Genomic DNA, 20638 nt, shown 5'->3' on the forward strand with positions numbered 1-20638 from the left:
GTCTATATTTCCTTTTGTACTATTTATTTATTTATTTACTTTTGATAACAGAGTAATGTCCAACTGGGCCAAAAGCCTGTTTTTAGTGGAGACCCTGGGAGAAAAGCTTCAAGGAAGATTACATAATTATACATTTGTACATGGAGTTCAAACGCAAGTTCCTTGACATCTAAAAACATATAACAATGGTAGTACAATAAGCTTATACTATTCATCATATTTGTACTACTGGTATAATGACTTCCATTTCTGTGAAATTGTGCTCAGTAGCAGAGCTGATTACCTGGCTGTGATTGAGTCTTTAATCATCTGGATATACCAAGCTGATATAAGTATAATTTTTGCACTTGGTGTGTTTCAGCAATAGTTTAGAAAACTGTACTGAACTTATTTATTTGCTTCATTGTTCATTGCTGGCCTCTGTCTGCATTTTGTTGTTATCCCCACCCTCTCACCCAAGTGTTGCTGTACTCTTAAACTTGGTGGCTTTGGAATTGTCCGTCCCTGCTGAAAAATGTATTTTGTTCACTCCTCCCATTCACATCTCATTTGCTCACTCAACTGAGTACAGTGAGATCATTTGGGAAGGACTACCCATTGCTTCTTTGAGTTTGGATACACCTCCCAGTCCCATCTCATCAGCTCAGTCTACTGTGTATAGAGAGAGCACCTGGGAAGGCCAACCCCCTTAGTTTCTTAATCTTGAATTATCTTTTGTTTTCTCCCTCTCTGCTTAAAAGAATTACACTTTATTTAGCTGTTTTTACTGCAATTGTGTTCTTCCTAATTTTGCCTTGCTGCGTGCTCTTAAGAGTTGAAGTGCTTCTATTCTGCTGCATTTATTACTGCTTGTTAGTAGCCAGATTAAATTTACCTGTTATTCTAAGCATCTTAGTTTTGGTATTAGCTTTTGGGATTCAGGCCAGTTACTTTACATTTAAGAAGGTTTTTGTGGTCTACACTCTTGTGGACAAACCCTCATCAAAACCCTCTTTCCATAAGTCTGCCCAAGTATTCAGAACACTATGTCTGAACAATTCCCCAATTTCCATCAGTTTCTCCTCCCAGCCTGGTCGACATGAGCATACTGAGACAGTGTAGCAACTGCCTCATGTTTGCTGACAGCTCTCTTCTCCTAGCACATAATTTTTCTATTTGTGAGAAATGCATCTACATCAGTAACCTGGAATCCATGCTCTCTCGCTCCACTTTCAGTACTCCTGACAAAGAGGAGATTGCCAGCACAAACATCATACCACACACATCACATAGCCAAGCACAATACACGCCCACCTATGCAGAGGTCCTAAATAAAAATTTACCTAAACAGCAGAGACCTCCAAAACACAACCACAAACATTTCACACACAACACCAAACACATCCCACATCACAGACAACACACCAGTGTCTCACAAACACAGTGCATAAGGCATAACAATAAACCAACACAGCCCACAAGGCATAACAGTAAACCAAACATACTAGTCATTGGTGAATAAATTGTGAGAAACACCAATGCCCCCCTCACCAGGCTCAACAAGGAGAAGGGCAAGCTCAGTTGTCTGTCTGGTGCCAGAATCTGCCACATCACGTATGCACTTAAGTCTCTCCATAGCAAGTACAAGTATGACTCTGTCATTGCCCATGTTGATGTGAATGACTTGAGATGTACCTCCCTGGACTATATTAAGAGAAACATGATTGAGCTCTCAGAGTATGTGTCCCAGGCAGGTATGACCCCAACCCTAAGCAGCGTCCTACCTTCACCAAGAATGATACCACAGTACCAATAAAAATAATTGACTTCAACAATCGACTTAGTTTCTGGTGTCATACCAAGGGGATCCAGTATCTATCTGCCTGGGATGACATGGTTGACAGGCCTCGATGCTTTGCCAGAGATGGTCTCCACCTGTCACCCCTGGGATTCCAGATCCTGGCCAAGGCTTTTTCCTCCCCCATTGTACCTTTTTTAGGCTATGTCCTAAAGACAAATCGTCCAACATAAAAGATCTGTCAAAAAATAAACTGAAGGTCATGCTGCTTAATGCAAGGAATCTTAACCTGAAAATGCACTCACTGGATGCTCTCCTCACACTAGAAAATGCTGACATCTGTGCAGTCATGGAAACGTGGTTCAGGATTGCAGAGAGAACTCCTGCCTTACTAGGCTATACCTCACTTCACACATTCCACCCCCAAAATGAGGTTGGGAAGACTAAGGGTGATGGAGTCTCTATTTTCATTATGGACAGGCACACCTCCAGACTGGTTTGCCAGCATGACACACTGGAATTATGCCAGCTACAACTGACAGTTAACAAGACACCCATTCAAGTTATAGCCAGATATAGACTCCCCTCTGTGACTCAGTACACTCACTCCTCCTATCTGCACCTACTTGACTCCATCAAGGTACCCTCTAACACCCTGATCTTTGGTGACGTCAGCTAACCCACCACAGACTTGGTGGACTATTTTTGCACTAATGCACTCACCCAGTGATTTCTTGACTTCATCAGTTCTAATACACTAGACCAGCTCATCTCATCCCCCACAAGGGGAAATAACATTCTGGACTTGGTTCTTGCCAACATGGGCGACCACTGCACCACTCCCATAGTGTTCTTCCCTGGTGAGATCAGATCATTGGTCTGTCTCATTCGAAGTTTCTATCCCACCCTACCCCCTCCCCCAGCCATAACCAGGCTAAAAAATTCTCAAAAGCTGACTACAACCTCCTAAGGGAGGGTATCAGGCTTCACGCCACTACCCCTCTCAGAGGATACAGATAGCTATGCTGAACAGTACACCAATGCAGTATACAAGCATCTGTACAACTGCATGGACTCAGCCATACCAAAAAGAACTAAAATCTGCTCCTCAAGGAAACAGAAATCTGTCTGGTGGACATCCTCTATCAACAGGCTTTACAACAAAAGGAAGAAACTGTTGTCCAAGAGCAAAAAAAGAACAAATTCCAAACTGGAAAAACTCCCTCTTTAGCCTCAACAGGCAAATTAGATCACTAGTGAAAACTTCCAAAGCCAATTATGAATCAAAACTAACCTCTGAAGCAAAGGGAAACCACAAAGCCTTCTTCAGTTACGTCAGGAACCTCCATGGCAAAGTCCAGGTTTGCTCCAAATTAGTACATAATGGCAACACTTACACTGATCCTGTTGACTTAGCCAACCTGCTAGCATATATATTGAGTGCAAACTTCACCCCCTGTTCCTCCCAAAGGCCCATTTGACATCCCCAATACTTGTCCCACACCTCACATCTCCATAGATCAAGTGTTAAAGGCCCTATCCAAGGCAAAGAACACAGCTTCCATGGGACCTGATACTATCCCAGACTGTATTCTGCACCATCTCCAGCAAGAACTAGCTTCACCATTGAGCACCCTATTCAACCACAGCCTAACTACAAGCTTCATTCCAGCAGAGTGGAGAACTGCCATTGTCATCCCTTTGCACAAAGGTGGTGTCACTACTGACCCTGGAAACTATTGCCTCCATTAGCTTGATAAGTCTGATCTGTAAAGCCATGGAGTGTGTTATTATGGATCTCATAAACAAGGACATAGGCAATCTCCAAGCACTTGACCCCACCCAGTTTGGATTTGTCATGGGCAGATCTTGCCTGTTGAACCTAGCTGGCTTCTTTGAGACTGTCACCAAGGCCCTTGATGAGGGAAAGTCAGTACATGCAGCTTATCTTGACTTAGCCAAGGCCTTTGACACAATTCCCCACTTGAGAATTATTGAAAAGCTAACACAACTTGGCATAAATCCCTATCTCTTTAGGTGGGTAGCCAATTGGCTCACTGATAAGACCCACAAGGTCAAAACAGGTGCCTTGACCTCCAACAGCAGACCTGTCACTAGTGGTGTTCCCCAGGGATCTGTCCTGGGACCCCTACTGTTTGGCATTTACTTCTCAGAGGTCCAGGCAAAGACAAAAGACCTGTGGCTGACCAAGTCTGTGGACAACTGTAAGTTGGGTGCTGCCACTGACTCCCCAAATAATGATAACATACTGCAAGAGAGTCTCACAGCAACAAATGACTGGTGCCAAAGTCATGGCCTCAAGTTAAGTGCAAAAAAATGTGTTATCCTACCATTCAGCAAAATCATGGTCCCTACTGATTACCACATCAACGGCAACCCCCTAAGCACACAACCTGTGGTGAGAGACCTGGGTACTCATGTTGGCAACAATCTCACATTCAACCATCATGTAGTGGCAGTGGTTGGAAAAGCCTTTTACTTGGTTCATCTCATAAATGAAGGGATTACATCCAGAAAAAAGGACATTATTACCTCTCTGTATTCCTCCCTCAATAGGCCAATAATTGAGTATAATGTCTCATTTAGTATGTACCTCTCCAAACATCTGCACCAACTGGAAAGGCCACAGAAATACCTCACAAAGAGAATACATGGCCTCCAACACCTGTCCTATGTGGACAGGCTCAAATCACTAACACTCTACTCGGTATCATACAGATTGCTCAGAGGTGATCTGTGTCTCATCTACAAGGCAGTCTTGGACCCTGTCCTACTAGAGATGCTCCATATCAGTAAGTCTAACTCCCACTCGAAAGGCCTAAATCTAATATGTGACATCAACAAAACCTGCTGGAGAGACAGGTTTGTCTCCCAGATGGTGACCCATCTCTGGAATAGACTTCCCATACACATCAAATAGAGCACCTCACTGACCCTCTTCAAGCACATCCTTGATGAGTGGATGGGAAATCATAAATTTGTCCCCGGGGTTCCACCTGTGTCCCTCATTGCAGGGGTGACAGGTGCTGAATGATTTCTTTTGGGGGGGGATAAACTCTTGGCTAGGCTTGAAGGGCCCCAGGGCCATTAGCCTAGAAACTTCCTATGATCATCCTTATATGGTCATGTCACTCTAAATAGATTAACAGCCCAGAAAAGACATAACTTTTATCTTCATACCATTTTTTAATCAAATGTATCATTTTGTCTTTCATCATGTCATGCACAAAGTGAGCTCATGAAAATGGTAAGTTTACTGCACATCACAATGACTGACCTATCTCTCTGATGTCTCTCTTCAGCATCATAGTGATGGCAAAAGATAGAGCATTTGTTTCTGAAGGACAATGATACCCCACTCTTCTGACCTTCCTTCAACTTCAGTGTGATTTCCCCACAGCTGTATCCTGTTCTTATGAGTGCTGCCTCTAGACAGAAACTTAATTACCTTTCCATCTTTGGTTTGTTTGCCCAGATTCATGCTTTGAACTATGGAGTTCCTCACTAAAAGATAAATTATTTTCCTTTTTGCATTTCTTTCTGCTTTCAAGATTATTTTATGATGCTTCTGATAGTTTGTCATTATTTCAAGATATCCTAGCAGATATTTCAAGTCCAATTGCATAGTGCAGTAGCATTTAATAGTTCTTATAGGACATGTCCACCTTTCTTGCCTTTCCTGTGCCTAATGATACATATCAGCTCATTTTGTTGGCTAATGTATGTGGATGGGTTCCCCATCAGGAGTGCAATACCTAATCTTGTGAATACTAACACATCAAAAAACTAAAGCTGTGATTTAAACATATATCAGTGAATTTCAAATCTCCACAGTACACCTTTAAAGCACTTTTTTTTGTGGATAGGTGTTGCACCTGTACCACCCTACTGTGATGCCACTTACATATACTGTATTCAAGACTGATGCATCTCAGAGACAGAGAACTAGTACATGGTTCCATAAACTGGAACTTACTACATACATCACCATTTATACCTTCAGTTCTGCTGTTTCGAGTTTCACAGTTATGGCACCTAGGAATATCAACAAGCACTCAAGTGGAGTGTGGTTACGGATTTGATGAAATTCAGTGGAAAAGAAAAAAAAATCTGAGCAACTCAAGAGAGTTTAGTATGAAAATGAGAATATATTCTCACTTTGCTAAGTACATAATTATATTTATGAAAAAAATACTATCAACTGTAAATCAAACCAAAAAGGTAATTCACACTCTTGTTTAATCTTGGAATTTGAAAATAAACATAATCGGTGTACTAAAGCAGCACTTTGTATGTGTGTGCAAACATCTACATGCATGCACACGCACACACACACACACACACACGTGTGAGCACGCACACACACACACACACACACACACACACACACACACACACACACACACACACACACACACACACACACGTTTATATGCATTTGTGCATGTATATGCATATACACATAGTTAAGTATACATAAAAAAGGAGAACCTGATTATTTGTAGAATGTTTGGAAATTAACAGTGTTAAAATCAATCTACTCTGTTTCTTTATAAAATAAATATGCATTTTGACGCTGAATTTTACTGCTTAACCTATTTAACGGAATGATCTCCCAGTGGCAGTCATTACTGTTTCTTTCCATGACAGAACATGGGAAGGATGAGACAGTGACACTCAACATGTTAAATGCATGAATTAATGAACTGGAAAGCACTTGTACTTTCATAAATCCTGAGTTCTGCTGAAATATCAGTTTAACCGAACTTTAACCAAGGTTAAATTGGGTGGTCTAAAATGTTATTTGTGCTACCTGTGGGACAAAACTTGATCTGACAGTTTGCTTCTTTTCAGCACTCATCTGACATCTATTTTAAGATTAAGTGCTATTTTTCATTTGAAAAGGTATTTATGCAGCTATAGCCTAAGTTTGTCAAAGCAAATAGTGCACAGTGAATAAAAATAGTTGACATGCATAAAGTGGATACATGTGGCACCTACTGCTGATTAGCAGTGGTAATAGAAGTAATATAGTTTGAACCTAGAACACTCAAAATAAAATAGATGGATAGTGCAAATTTCTCCAAGAAAACTGAAGAACAAATGTGGCAACACTTAGGGAGGGTACAAGACTAATCCTAGAATATACAAATTAGTAAAACTAATCCTTATTGCAGTAAAGTAATAGAAGTTATCTGAAAGGGCAGCTCAAAATGGAGCTGTTTACTGGAGGGAGACAAGACCTGTCAAATAAACATCACTGACTTCTTGCATGTTATGACTTAAATTGCTAGTGAAAATTTGGATTTAGAGAAAAAATCTGACTCAGTGCTCTTCTGAGACTTGCTGAAAAGTTAAGGGACAGGGGGTTTAGGCTGGTAGGAATTAAAAATGCAAACAGAAGACTGTCAGTACATGGATAATGGATAGCAATTAGAAAAAAAAGAAAGTCATTAGTGTGCCACTCATAAATATTGACAAAGGTGATGCTATCACTGCTGTATGATTGCTGGAGTAACAAAAATCTGAGTCTTTTGTATGTGGTATCAGACATTAGGGTACTCTAAGTGGTGAAGGTTCATAAGGTTCATAGTCAGGAGGCAGAATCAAGTGGATACAGAGAAAACACTGAGTGGGGAATGGCCACTGAAGTACAGTATAAAATGTTGAACCCTACTTAATGATAGTACAGCCTTAAGAAGAGGGCTAGTTAATGGTGACATATAGCACAAATATGTAATGAGAGGGAACTCACATTAATTATACTAGATGACTAAATTGTCAACATAAATGCCAGTGAACTGAAAATGTTGGCAAATAGTTTTTCTGTTGTGCAATAAAAGAGGGCTTCTATATTAAATTAAGGCCCAGAAAAGAAATGTACCCTTGAAAAAATGTATCAAGTTCACCCATTGCTAGACCCACGTGGTGTTATGTGTTACTCTGCAGCCTGCACCTTGTCTTTGAGTAGCCTGGACATTAGTATGCAATCATACACACCTCAGGTGTAGCTCATGTTAAAATGCACATACTGCAAAACTGGCTACTTTGAATAGCTCTAAATATCCTTGTTGTTACTGTAAAGTATTTTATAAGCCATAATGGTCAAGAAATAGAGGCAACATAGAGGCATGTTCACTGTTCAGCATCTTTACTACAACTCCTAGTTTTTGACTGAGCACAATGGCATGCATCCATTTACAGATACAGCCACATCTTATAGCTGTAAGTCACGATTTACTACACCTCTAGTTTTATCATAAAAAGATCACTGTATTATATATACAGTTACAGAGATAGTATCATCACCTTAAAATGATTTCTGAAAATTCTGAACTATAAACTAGATTGTCATAACTGATATATTGAAATAAATGGATTTCAAAACAATTCAATCCATAGTTTTTACATGATGCGATTTCACTTTCTCTTGCAATTCAGCAGTCTGTGCATATATCCGAGACTACTATGGCTGATTTGAATACAGATTATTCTTCCTTATATTGTCTTCAGAACATCAGACTTCTGTTTCTTTGGTTCTCCAAAAGCAGACCCAGTAGTCAGGGATCTGGGAACGCATGTTGGCAGTAACCTGACATTTGACAATCATGTGTCTACTGTTGATGAGAAAATCATTCTTTATTGCACAGCTTATAAATTAGGGCATGGCATCCAGGTCCAAGGAGGTCATTTTTTCACTTTATTCAGCTCTAATCAGATTAGTCATTGGGTGCAATGCACCAAAGGTGGGAGGCTGGTGTAATAGTTAAGATGTTTACCTTACAGACACAAGATGCAGGGTTTGATTCTCACATGGGGCTAATTAGGAAGGCTTAAAATGACTCACAATGGGAGTTAGCCTAGTACTAATCTATTTGGCATGTACCTGATCAGGTACTTGCAACAGCTTGAGAGACTAAAGAGATTCCTCATACGTTAGCAGTGTCAGTGGTGCAACAGGTAGCAAACTTGCCTTTAGTGCAGAAGGATGTGGGTTCTATTCCCAGACCAGGTGATTGATTACTAACATTGTAGTGCAGCATAAGGTGGGAGGTGCTGCACTCCTGAGTGTTTCGTCCTTCTGATGTGACATTTAACTGAGGCTCCATCTGCTTGAGTTGGTGGTAGCTTAGGTGGATGTAAAAGATCCAACAGCACCTATCAAAGCGTAGGGGAAGTTCAACAGTACCCTGACCAAATTTCCCTATACGTCCTTGGATATGCCGTGATGGTGCAGTGGTAGCGTTGTTGCCTCACAGCAAGAGGTTCTCCCATTCTATTCTTGGATGGAGTGCGGGGGGTGCCTTCTGTGTGGAGTCTGCATGTCCTCCCCGTGGTTTGATGGTGTTCGAAAGACATGCGTAAATCGGCGTGCCTTCGTTGAAGGTTGGACGTCGAGCTGGCACCTCGGCGTTTGTGAAAATCTACTGCCAATCATTAGCGGACCGGAGTTCCGCTGTGGTGACCCCTAACTGGGAAAAGCCGAAAGACAAACAACAACAACAGTATAAATACGTCCTTGATCTCCCCTGAAAACAGGCTACTAGCCTAGTGGGACTAACCCAGTCAACAAAGTATAAATAAAAAATACATGGAGTAAACAAATAGTCCTCTGCAGACAACAGTCTAAAAGCTCTATCCCTGAACTCAGTCTCCTATAGATTACTGTGTGGTGATCTATGCCTAGCTTACAAGGCATTCTCTAATACTGCACTGATGAATTTGTTGCACATCTACAAAACAAATATCATCAGAAATACCTATTCTAAGGACCTAAACCTCAGCTGTGACATAAACATGACATGTTGGAGGGACAGGTATATGTCTCAATGATTACCCCTCTCTGGAACACACGTCCTATCCATGTGGAACAAAACTCATCCCTAACCCTTTTCAAATGTAACTTGGACCAGTGGATAGAAAATTGTAAAGTTAGCCCTGGTTTGTCACCTATGTCCATAATGGACAAGCGCAGCCTATAAATATGTGATGTGCACAAGCATATACTGTAATTGTAAAATTCTTTGGGATACGGACACATCAGGAATATTTTGATATATTTAGAGTAAGCTTGGCTAGGCTTAAAATCGCTGTTAGACTAACAGTCTAGAAACCACCTGTGACCCTATGAACTCTTCCTTTGACCTCTTGGGAAACTTTTTCAAGCACAGCATCATGGGTAACTACTGGATTAATCTCCCAGACAAAGTTTGGTGTCATATTTTAGTAGACAGATATTGCTCTGTACTTTGATATGCACTTCGAGGTATTCATATCTTCATTAAATGCCTTCTTTTTCCTGTAGATTTATTGTTCTTCACCTTGAACCAGCTAAGATGTTTCTACTCCTTGGCCAGTTACATCTGCTCTTGATTGAACTTCAGTATTGTTTTTAAGAGTCTGTAGTCTTACCATATTCCCTTTCTACGAATTAGACAAAGGTCTGTCTATTTAATTATAACATTTTCCTTTTTGCTGATTTCCTTTCAGTACCACATTAATAGCACTCAATGCACTACTTACTTTTCTGCTTATAATTGATTGTCGTTGTGAAAGGCCTGGCCCTTGGAGAAGAATGGAAATATGAATGCGGTTCTCAACAAATTTTGTGCATGTACGTACCATCCTTTCTACCTGACAATTATTCTGCAAGCATCTCTGGCTACTCATGAAATGATTAAATTCCAACCATCAAGCAAAATTTAAATTCCAGATTACTAATCTATGGATGGAACTGCATGCATTTCTTTGTCTACCAAAATTACTTTCCAGCACTGCAACCACTGTTGTAGTGTTCATTGGTTTGTCTACCTCTGAGAAGTTAAAGAAGTAATCAATAAAAAATGCAATACTAATCACATATTAACTGAAAATGATGTGTTTCAACCTCTTTCCAATGCATCTCTGTAATGTCATTTGAAAGTAAAGCCTCTTTTGGATTAAGAATTTGGAACTTGCTGCATATCATACAATTCTGCACTATTTTCTGTATCTGTTTTTGATATCTTTGGTCAACAGAGAACATCTTAAATTATATTTTATGCTTAACTAGTAATACTTGTGATTTGTTGACTCTCTTCAGTATGGCCTCTCTCATCTGGTTCAGTATCAGAATCAAATATGAGACTTTTAATACAGCTGATACATTCTGATACCAGGATGCACTGCTGATACCTGAGTTGACCTCCCTTTCATTGTAGTTTTCTTGAGCAGCTGCATTTCTTTGCTTTTGCACTGCACCTTTTAAAACATCTTTATTGTATTATCACTTGTGACATAGGCAAACTTACATTTATATAAAAGTAATATATATATATATATATATATATATATATATATATATATATATATATATCAAGTTTACATTTGCAAACATTTTACATCACATATATTCTTCTGTACAATATAATCTATCTAACATTAGATAAACATTAATCCAACATTATATCCTGCCTTGTCTCATACCTCATGCCTCCTCCTCCTAAACATTTTTCTGCATGTATTCTTCCCACAGTTTCCATTTTTTATGCAATTTGCTCCTACCATTTTCTAAAAATTTTCACTTCCTGTTCTTTTATCTCTGTCACAATATTCACTAACTCAAATATAGTTAGTTTAGACTTTGATTTAAATTTTCTAGTATTTGCTTTTTGGCAGCCACCAGAACTAAACTCAGCAAGGTCTTACTATGTCTAGGCAATTCCAGATCCTATATCCCAGCTCAAAAAATAATTTTCTTTGTTACACTCATTTAGCCGCCCAGTATTTTTGAGAGAGTACTCTGTAGGGAATGTTTAAAGTCTGCTAACTCACTACACTCACAAAACATATGCTCCCAGTTGCATCTTTCTTCCCATTCACACTGCCAACATTTGCCATCTACCCAAGGAAAAAATATCTTTGGAGTCTGCTTGAGGTATAAAAATGCCTATGCGAATACTTCCATGCAAAAATCCTAAATCTGCTAGACACTGTTGCATACTTGAGAGCCATAAATATGTTGTCCCATTGTTTCTTTGTTTATTGCTTATTTAACCTTGGTTCATAATCTTTTCTAACCTCCTCTGATTGATTCCTATACTTATTGTTCAGTATTCTATATGCTTTACTAATTGTCTATTTTTTACAGTAGCTTCTATTCTAGATTCAACTAAAAACCCTACCAGTGCAGCTATTTCACTTAGAATTCCTCTACCCCTTTCTCTTTATCTATACTTTGATATCAATCCCTGATAGGGAAGGTAGTCTCTAGCCTGCAGCCCAAATGTCTTCTTGGCCTCTTCCTATGCTATTACCTTTCCCCTTTTAATATTTTTTCTTGAATTTCTCCCCTGCTTCATCATCCCTTTCCAGTTTGAATTGTACCTTCCTGCTTGTGTTATGTATATGAGCCTATGTGTATAGCTCTAGAATATCCCTACAAATCAGGTAATCCTAAACCACCTTGTTTTGTTAGAAGGATGAACTTATCCCACTTGACTCATGCCCTCTTCTCCTCCCAGATAAATTCCTTCAACTCTTTAGTAATTGCTATCCACAGATTCTCCTCTAGTTGATAAAATATGCCTGACCTGTGTATAAAATTAAAGGAACTAAAAATATTTTTACTGCTTGTATCTTGCTATCCATATTCATAGACAAGAGCTTCCAGTTTGTCAGTTTTTCTACTATCTTTAGTTTAGTCTCTTCCCACATATCCTTACCTGCTATAACAGAATCCTTTTTAACGCATACTCCTAAATAAGTCATCTTATCATGTCCCCATAAAAATGGGTATTGTTGAACCATTACGTGTGTGGGTACATAAATAATGGCTATAGTCTTTGTTTTATCTGTATTAATTTTATATCTCCAAAAGGCTTGAAATTGTCTCAAAATGTTCCACAACACCGAGATGTCCTTTTCTGTATTTATAATGTACAAAATAGTATTATCTGCAAATAAAACCAACTTTTCTTGATTACCATGCCAATTATATCCTTGTGTTTCTGGGTCTTTTATTTTCTTCACCAATGGCTCTAAATATAAAGGAAATAACAAAGGGAAAGATGACACCCCTCTCTGGTTCCTCTTTTCAATTGCAGCTTATCTGAGAGAAACCCTCCAACTTTAATTCTTGCCTCCTATACTTCATGTAGCTTTCTAATTAACAGTATTATTGTCAAATGCTTCCTTGCATCAAAACCCACCAGCAACAAAGGTATTTTCTTATATTCTGCTTCCCACTGCATCACCATCATTCTGCTAATGTTGTCAAAAGTTTGACTCCCCTCCACAAACCACACTGATCCATATCTATCAATTTTGGTAACAACATTGCCATTCTTTTAGCTAGTATGGATATAAACACTTTATAATCATGGTTTAAAATTGAAATGGGTCTATATGAAGCCACCACTGCTTTATTCCAAGATGCTGGTGTTTCCTGTCCCTTTAAAATACTGTTAAACAAAATCTTCCAGATCTTAATCACTTTCTTACTTCCTAATTTCCAACCTTCCACAGAAATACCATCTGTTCCTGGAGAATTTTTTGAAAACTGAGTATATATTATTGTTTTTATCTCATCACCTCCAACCTTAACTGTTAGTTGTTGAGGCTTGTCTACCTTTAACTTTGGCTTAATTATGTCTTCCATAAATATTTCCATTTGTACTCTTTCTTGATTTCCACATTTCTCTGCTTTACACAAATTTTCATAATATTCACAGAATATCCCTATAGAATATCTGGTTATTTTTCTTGTTATTGGTTCCCTAAGTTTGGTGACAACCCTTTCAGTGTTCTGTTGCCTAAGTCATCGTGCTAAATGTTTTCGTGCTCTGGAGTTGCTATAAAAATAGTTACTTAATTGCAATCTTTTCAAACTCATGCATATTATCCAGATAATCCCTTATTTTCTCTTTAGCACTCTGCATTTGCTCCTCCTCTTCTTCAGTGAGATTCCCCTTATTCTGCAACACTTTAATATTTGTCAGCCTTTCTATGTAATTTCTGTTACTTCTTAACCATATTTCTTTGTCTTTTATTTTTTAACTACATTTTTCATTTAATCCCAGTCACTAGCTATAATGTCTGAAGATGTTTGCATCTTCCCAAATAACTCTCATATAATTTCCACTACTCATTTCTTAAATTCCTTTCTTTTTAACATGTAGGTTGGAAAACAACAGTGTTTTATTTTCACTTTGTTACCCTGCCTTTTTACCTTAGTTTTTATTGATGCATGATCAGAAATCAAATTCCAGTCCCCACCTATAAATAATATTCCCTGCTGAAATCCGATTATTCCTCCCAAACATTTCTTAAACTCCACAATAGCAGTTTTTGTTGGAGTACAAAGACCTGCCAGCGTAATACTCCCCCATTGCCAGCAGTCCCTTACTACCAAAAATCTACCATTTTTGTCCTCTTCCCCTCATCTATCAGTATTGGATCCCATCTGTCAAGTAGTATAATCACTCCCCTTTTCCCCTGTCTCTGATATTCTGTTGAATATCCATTCTGAAATCCTCCCATTGTCAAATTCACATACTTATTTATTTCCAAATGCATCTCCTACAGCATTGCTATTTGCACTCTGCATTTCTTGATATAATTCAACACTCTCCTTTTTGTCTGTACCCGTAAGGCCATTCACATTCCAGGATAATATGAACAACATAGCCATTATGATAAAAAGCAATTGTTCCCATCTATTATACATGACATTTTTTCGAATGTGAATTTCCAGATTTTGTGTTGCATGTATATCCAATGTTTGGCAGGCTGATCTTTGGGACCTTTGTTTCTTCTCATCTAGATTTGAAACAATGTCGCATTTTTCCAGTCTTTTTGTTTCAATGAAAATCCTCAAACAAAATGCAAAATACAAAACACCCCCATCCCCAATTAAATTGGAATAAACACACAAAACTATGTACATCTCCAAAACATGAAGTTTACTCCTGCAGAATGGAACAACTGCCCACAATTGATGGTCGCACCTACATGCATTATCTAAAACTGTTGATTGTTGAGTCTCATCTATCTCTAAACGTTGCATATTTAAGTCTTTCATAAATATTTTTATGCTTTTCTTGATTTCTATGCTTTATACAAATTTTCATAAAATTTCCAAAATACCTCTGATACCTAAACAGGATCTCTGGTTATTGTACTTGTTATATACTCCTTAAGTATGGCAACAACCTTTTTTACTTTTTGTGGTCTAAGTTGCTGTGCTAAAAGTGTTTGTTCTCTGGAGTTATTATCAAACAACAGCTGCTTAACAGCTATCTTTCCAAACTCATGCATATTATACAGATTCTCCCTTAATTTCTCTTCAACAGTCTGCACCTGCACCTCTTCTTTTTCTGTGAGATTCCCTTTATTCTGAAACAATTTTACCTTTGCCAGTCACAAAAAATAAATCTTGTTATTTCTTAACCATAAATATTTTCTTTTATTTCTACCCTATTTTAAACCACACTTTTATTTTTATTCCACTCACTAGCTATAAATTCTGAAATATTTGCTATCTTCCATAATAACGCCTGCATAATTTCCACTACCCATTCCTTAAAATCCCTCTTTTTTAAGTGGGGAAGCACTAGTGTCTCATTATTACTTCATTAACCTGCATTTTTATCTTATTATTGGTGCATGATATGAAATAATTATTAGATGTGTGTCAAAGCTCACAATTAAATGCACATGTTCCTGTGAAATATAATTTCTGTCTAGTCTAGCCCAGTTATTGTACCATGGGAAATAATATGTAAATTCTCTCTGAGCTCCTACCAATGACCTCACATCTTCCATACCAAATATTTTGATGTCTTGTGAAATCTATTGTCTTTTGTTATATTTTTCTTTTCTAGGCCCCCAGATACATCTGCATTGCTACAAATCAAATTCCAGTCCTCAGTTATGTATATTATTCTGTACAGAAAACTGATTATATTACCAATTTTTTTTTAAGCTCCAGAATAGCAGTTTTAGATACAATATAAATACATGCCAGCATAATCCTCCTCACTTGTCAGTAGACCTTTACTACCACAGATCTGCCATTATTATCTTTGTTTCCTCTTCTATCCCTATTGAAGTTCCTATATCAATTAGTATAAGTACTCTCCTTTACCTTTGCCCCTAATATTCTCTTTACTATCCATCCTGAAATCCTTTTTTTATTAAATTCACATGTTCATTTCTTCCAAATGTGTTTCCTATAGCATTGCTATTTGCACTCTGCATTTCTTAATATAATTATTCTTTATTTTTGTCTATACCTGTGAGACCATTCACATTCCAAGATAATATGGAAAGTGTCACCATTATGATAAGAAGTCATTATTCCTAACTATTAAATATAATAGTTTCTTTAAATGTCTTTTTCCGGCTTTTGTGATACATGCACCCAGAAATGTTTGTCAGGTTGAGCCTTTATACAGTTTTTTGTTATCATGGAGGTTAATTCTTTTTCAAATGTGTTTTATCATCTCAGGTTGAACCAATCTCACATTTTGCAAGTCTTTTTTCTATAATACACTTTTTAAGTTCTAGCAACTTATCAGCTAACAACCCCAACATTTTATTTTTTTCTTCTTTAGATAGGCAGTATATAATGCATTAGGAAAATCTATTTGCTTGTCTGGTCTATATTGAACTAAATCATATTTTTCACAAATTCAGGAACATCTTTTGCAATCTAGATGGTGGTTTATAAAGTGATTTCTTGAATACTGGACCATTCCCAAACATCTTATGCAAGATTGCCTGCCCTCTGTCAACATCAGTTTTCAGACCTCCTGTAATAAAACATGACACATGTACTTTCAAGGAAGTTACACAGATCTGACATGTATTCCTCTTCAGTTTCAAATTGTGCTTTCTCAGCTTGTTCAACAACTTAAGCAAGTTCAAATAATGATCCCATTTTACCTCATCCATTGTCAGAAAGTCATCAATTGTATTAGCTACACCAACCTGGCCTTCAATAATTTTGGTGACAGTTCTATGAAATAGAATGAAAACCAAAGTACAATATGAAAAATCTGTACTTTCCTGGTTGTGTATTGAATATCTACAACTTTGACATGGTGTCATCTGACCTAATTTGCCAGGAAACCTTGATTAGCATCTAGCACAGAATCGTATTTGGCATTGGGTATTTAATGATTCAATCTTTTCAACTGTCAACAATGAGTGGTGTTTCTCTGACTCTCTCTGTCCAGATTTTGTGTGTGGTATACCGTATACATAGATGCTAAGCTTATATTGCTTCACATCTATAACTGTACTGTTAACCCATTCATTAGACTGCATTTGTCTAGTAATTCCAGTAAGATAGTTCATTCTCTTGAGCTTTTTTCTAGCTTATTCTCAGTAAACAGATACATTTAGGAGGGAATTACTGGTATTGCACCAGGCAGTATTTGGACATCAACCTAAAACTGTAAATAAATATTAATATTTTTATAAAATGCCCTAACTTGCATCTAATTCTGTAGTTTTGGAATTAATCAGCTTTGCTTATCATGTGCTTATTTTACTGTGAGTGAAACTGAATGAACAAATGTCTTTAACATTAACAGGAACTCTCTTTAACACTTTATGGTAATATAATACTTTCTTGCATAAGAAACAAAAAAACTTGAGTTGCCTACTGTATCATCTTGAGAAAAAGTCTGTGATTGACTACTATGAATACATTTAAGCATGTCAAGTTTTTCACTTGCCAAATGACCTGATGTATTTGGTTGTTTCACTGAATTTGATAAAGACTCAGCTTGAAAAAATGTATCTTATAACATTTAGTTATTAGCATCTAGCTCACAAGGTTTAAATTGTACTCTGAATATTAATGTACAAGCTTTGCAACCTCAGTGCTTTAAAAGTAGACCTGTCAAATTATCCTATTAAGCCCTTGCATATAGCTTAAAGGTAACAGCTTTGCTAATGATTACATATTCAGCCCTGTTCTCAGTACTCTCTGTGAAATGATACAGCAGTTTCTACATTTTACACAGTGACAAAAGCATTCTGTATTTTTCTCATTGTTTTAATACAATGCAAATTGTGTGCCACAGATTTTTTTTCTTAAATACTTTCACAAAATGGTTCCAATCCTGCCCCATGCAGTCTGCAGTTATGATCACATGCTAACTACTTTCTCTTTTCACTCAGTGAGAAAAAGACACAGTTCATTAAATGATTAAAATAGCACTGATTTATTTTAATCACATCATCATGGACCTACTAAACAAGGATATAGGGAATGTCCAAACTCTGGATCCTGCACAGTTTGGTTTTGTGAAGGGTAGATCATGCCTGCTCAACTCAGTCGACTTCTTTTGAGTCAGTCACCAGAGCTGTGGATGAAGGCAATGTGGTTTATACAGCCTACCTTGATCTTGCCAAGGCATTTGATACCATTCCCAACTCGGGAATCATTGAAAAACTCACTAAGCTAGGCATAAACCCCTATATCACTAGCTGGGTTGCAAACTTGCTCATAGATAGAACCCACAGTGTGAAAGTAGCTGACTCCAAGTCAGACTGCCGACCAGTCACGAGTCTGATGAAGTTCATTATGGATTGTGAATGAACGAAAGCACTAACAATAAATTTTGGGATATTTGGAACTCTCTCCTGGCATCATTTGTTTTACTTGTCCTATATGGACAGACTCAAAAAACTCCAAGTATTCTCTGTCTCATATTGCCTACATAGAGGTGATCTCTGCTTGACTTACAAAGCCATGTCTGACCCAGCTCTGTTAGAAATGCTACATCTAAAGAAATCCCAATCCCTCCACACCACACACTCCAGAGACCTCAACCTCTTTACCACAAACAGCAGAACATGCTAAAGGGACAGGTTCATAACTCAGAGACTGCCCATGCTATGGAATAGACTTCCCATACATGTCAAACAGAGCACCTCACTGGCTCTCTTCAAGAGAAATCTTGCTGAGTGGATGGGAAATAGAAAATTCACCCCAGGGATCACTCCAGTGGCTCTACTTGACAGAGGCACTGGAAGCAAAGGTGTAGTTGGCCAACTACACAATGTTGCCCTTTCCACCACTGTAGTGCAATCTCGGAGTTGGTATATTTAGCTAGGGAGGGTCCCCATATAGGTGGGTTTGTTTTAGGTTTAGTTCATCCCATTGTATTGTGGGGCAAGTGTTTGTTTGCCCTATAAGTATTCATTGATTCACAGAAATGTGTTTCGATGAATACTGGTCGATCTTTAGGTGTTCGATATTACATTTTGATGTCGTAATACAGACCAGGATAAAACATCTGCAGACCCTTTCTAGAGCAGAGTGAAGGCAAAAAGTTTTCTAATTTACCCCCAAGGTTATGCAGCTTTAGGATTATTTATATTAGTTGAAACTGCAATATGCAAAGCCCCTGCATGAATGGTGTACGGAATGTAGATTGGGTAAAGGTGGAATGGATACTTTATGTGAAATCCTGTACCCAGTGGACATACCTTCATTTATGGAGGCAGTTCCAAGAACAACATTTGGACTAAGTTAATTTCTCAGGATAAGGTCTTTCTCTGGGAGTTAAAATGTCCAAGTAACAAGACTGCAAGAGTGGAAGAGATACAGTCAGACTTGCGAAAGGCAATGGGCATTTTTAGGATGCCATAGTAACAGTGCTTTTGTTAATGTTGCATGGAAAAACTAGGACAGTAACTTAGGACCAATAAATTGGGCCATAGTCTCTATTTTCACCAAGATTATAGCAATCTGTGATACCTTTACAGAGTGACTATAGTCATCAGCCTATGTGAGGAAAACCTATGTCAATCAGAAACATCATTAGGGTCACTGCTGAAGTTTCATTTTGTTTTTACTGATTGTTTTTTTCAGTGACCTTCTTGCTTATTGTTTTAGTTTGTTGTTTGGGACATTTTTGCAGTGACCCTAATGATAATGGATTTCAGTTGGGTATGACAGACCTTTGTTTCTAATGCTTAGTCAAACACTCTGCTTGTGCTGTGCTGATGAGGTCCTAACAAGGCCGAAATATGCATATCCACAGCTAGTGGGGGTTGGCTTTATTGGCCTGAAATTGTCCAGTAAAACGACGAAACAAGTCATGGACATTCAGAATTGCCAATTAGCTGAAACATCTGATGTTCATATGGCTCATTTGCATATATCCCATGTACCTCTGATACAAGAGGTTTAGGAGGTCACTCAGTGGAAGTTCTAGCTTTGCTGGAGTTTCATTTTGTTTTTACTGATTGTTTTTTCAGTGACCTTCTTACTTATTGTTTTAGTTTGTTGTTTGGGATATTTTTGCAGTGACCCTAATGATAATGGACATCAGTTGGGTATAACGGCCCTGTATTTCTAATGCTTATTCAAACACTCTGCTTATGCTGTGCTGATGAGGTCATTACAAGGCTGAAATATGTATATCCACAGCTAGTAGGGTTTGTCTTTATTGGCCTGAAATTGTCCAGTAAAAGGATGAAAGAAGTCATGGACATTCAGAATTGCTAATTAGCTGAAACACCTGATGTTCATAAGGCTTATTTGTATATATCCCATGTGCCTCTCATACAAGAGGTTTGGGAGGTCACTCAGTGGAAGTTCTAGCTTTGCTGGAGTCTCATTTTGTTTTAACTCACAAGAGCTGGAAGAAGGAATGTTTCCAGTAGTACATGAGAGAGAGAAAGAATTTACTTGAGCAAACTACTCACTACAGAACTACAACTACCACAGCTCTGCGTTCAGCACAGCTCTGTGCAGTGAGAATTAAGCAAGAAAACAAAATAACCAATGAAAAACAAGTTAAATCTGAAGTCCACATGGTCTAAGTTACACAACGCACA

Source organism: Protopterus annectens, chromosome 1.part1 (genome assembly GCF_019279795.1).
Source record: "Protopterus annectens isolate FY-2018-M chromosome 1.part1, PAN1.0, whole genome shotgun sequence".
NCBI lineage: Eukaryota > Metazoa > Chordata > Ceratodontiformes > Protopteridae > Protopterus > Protopterus annectens.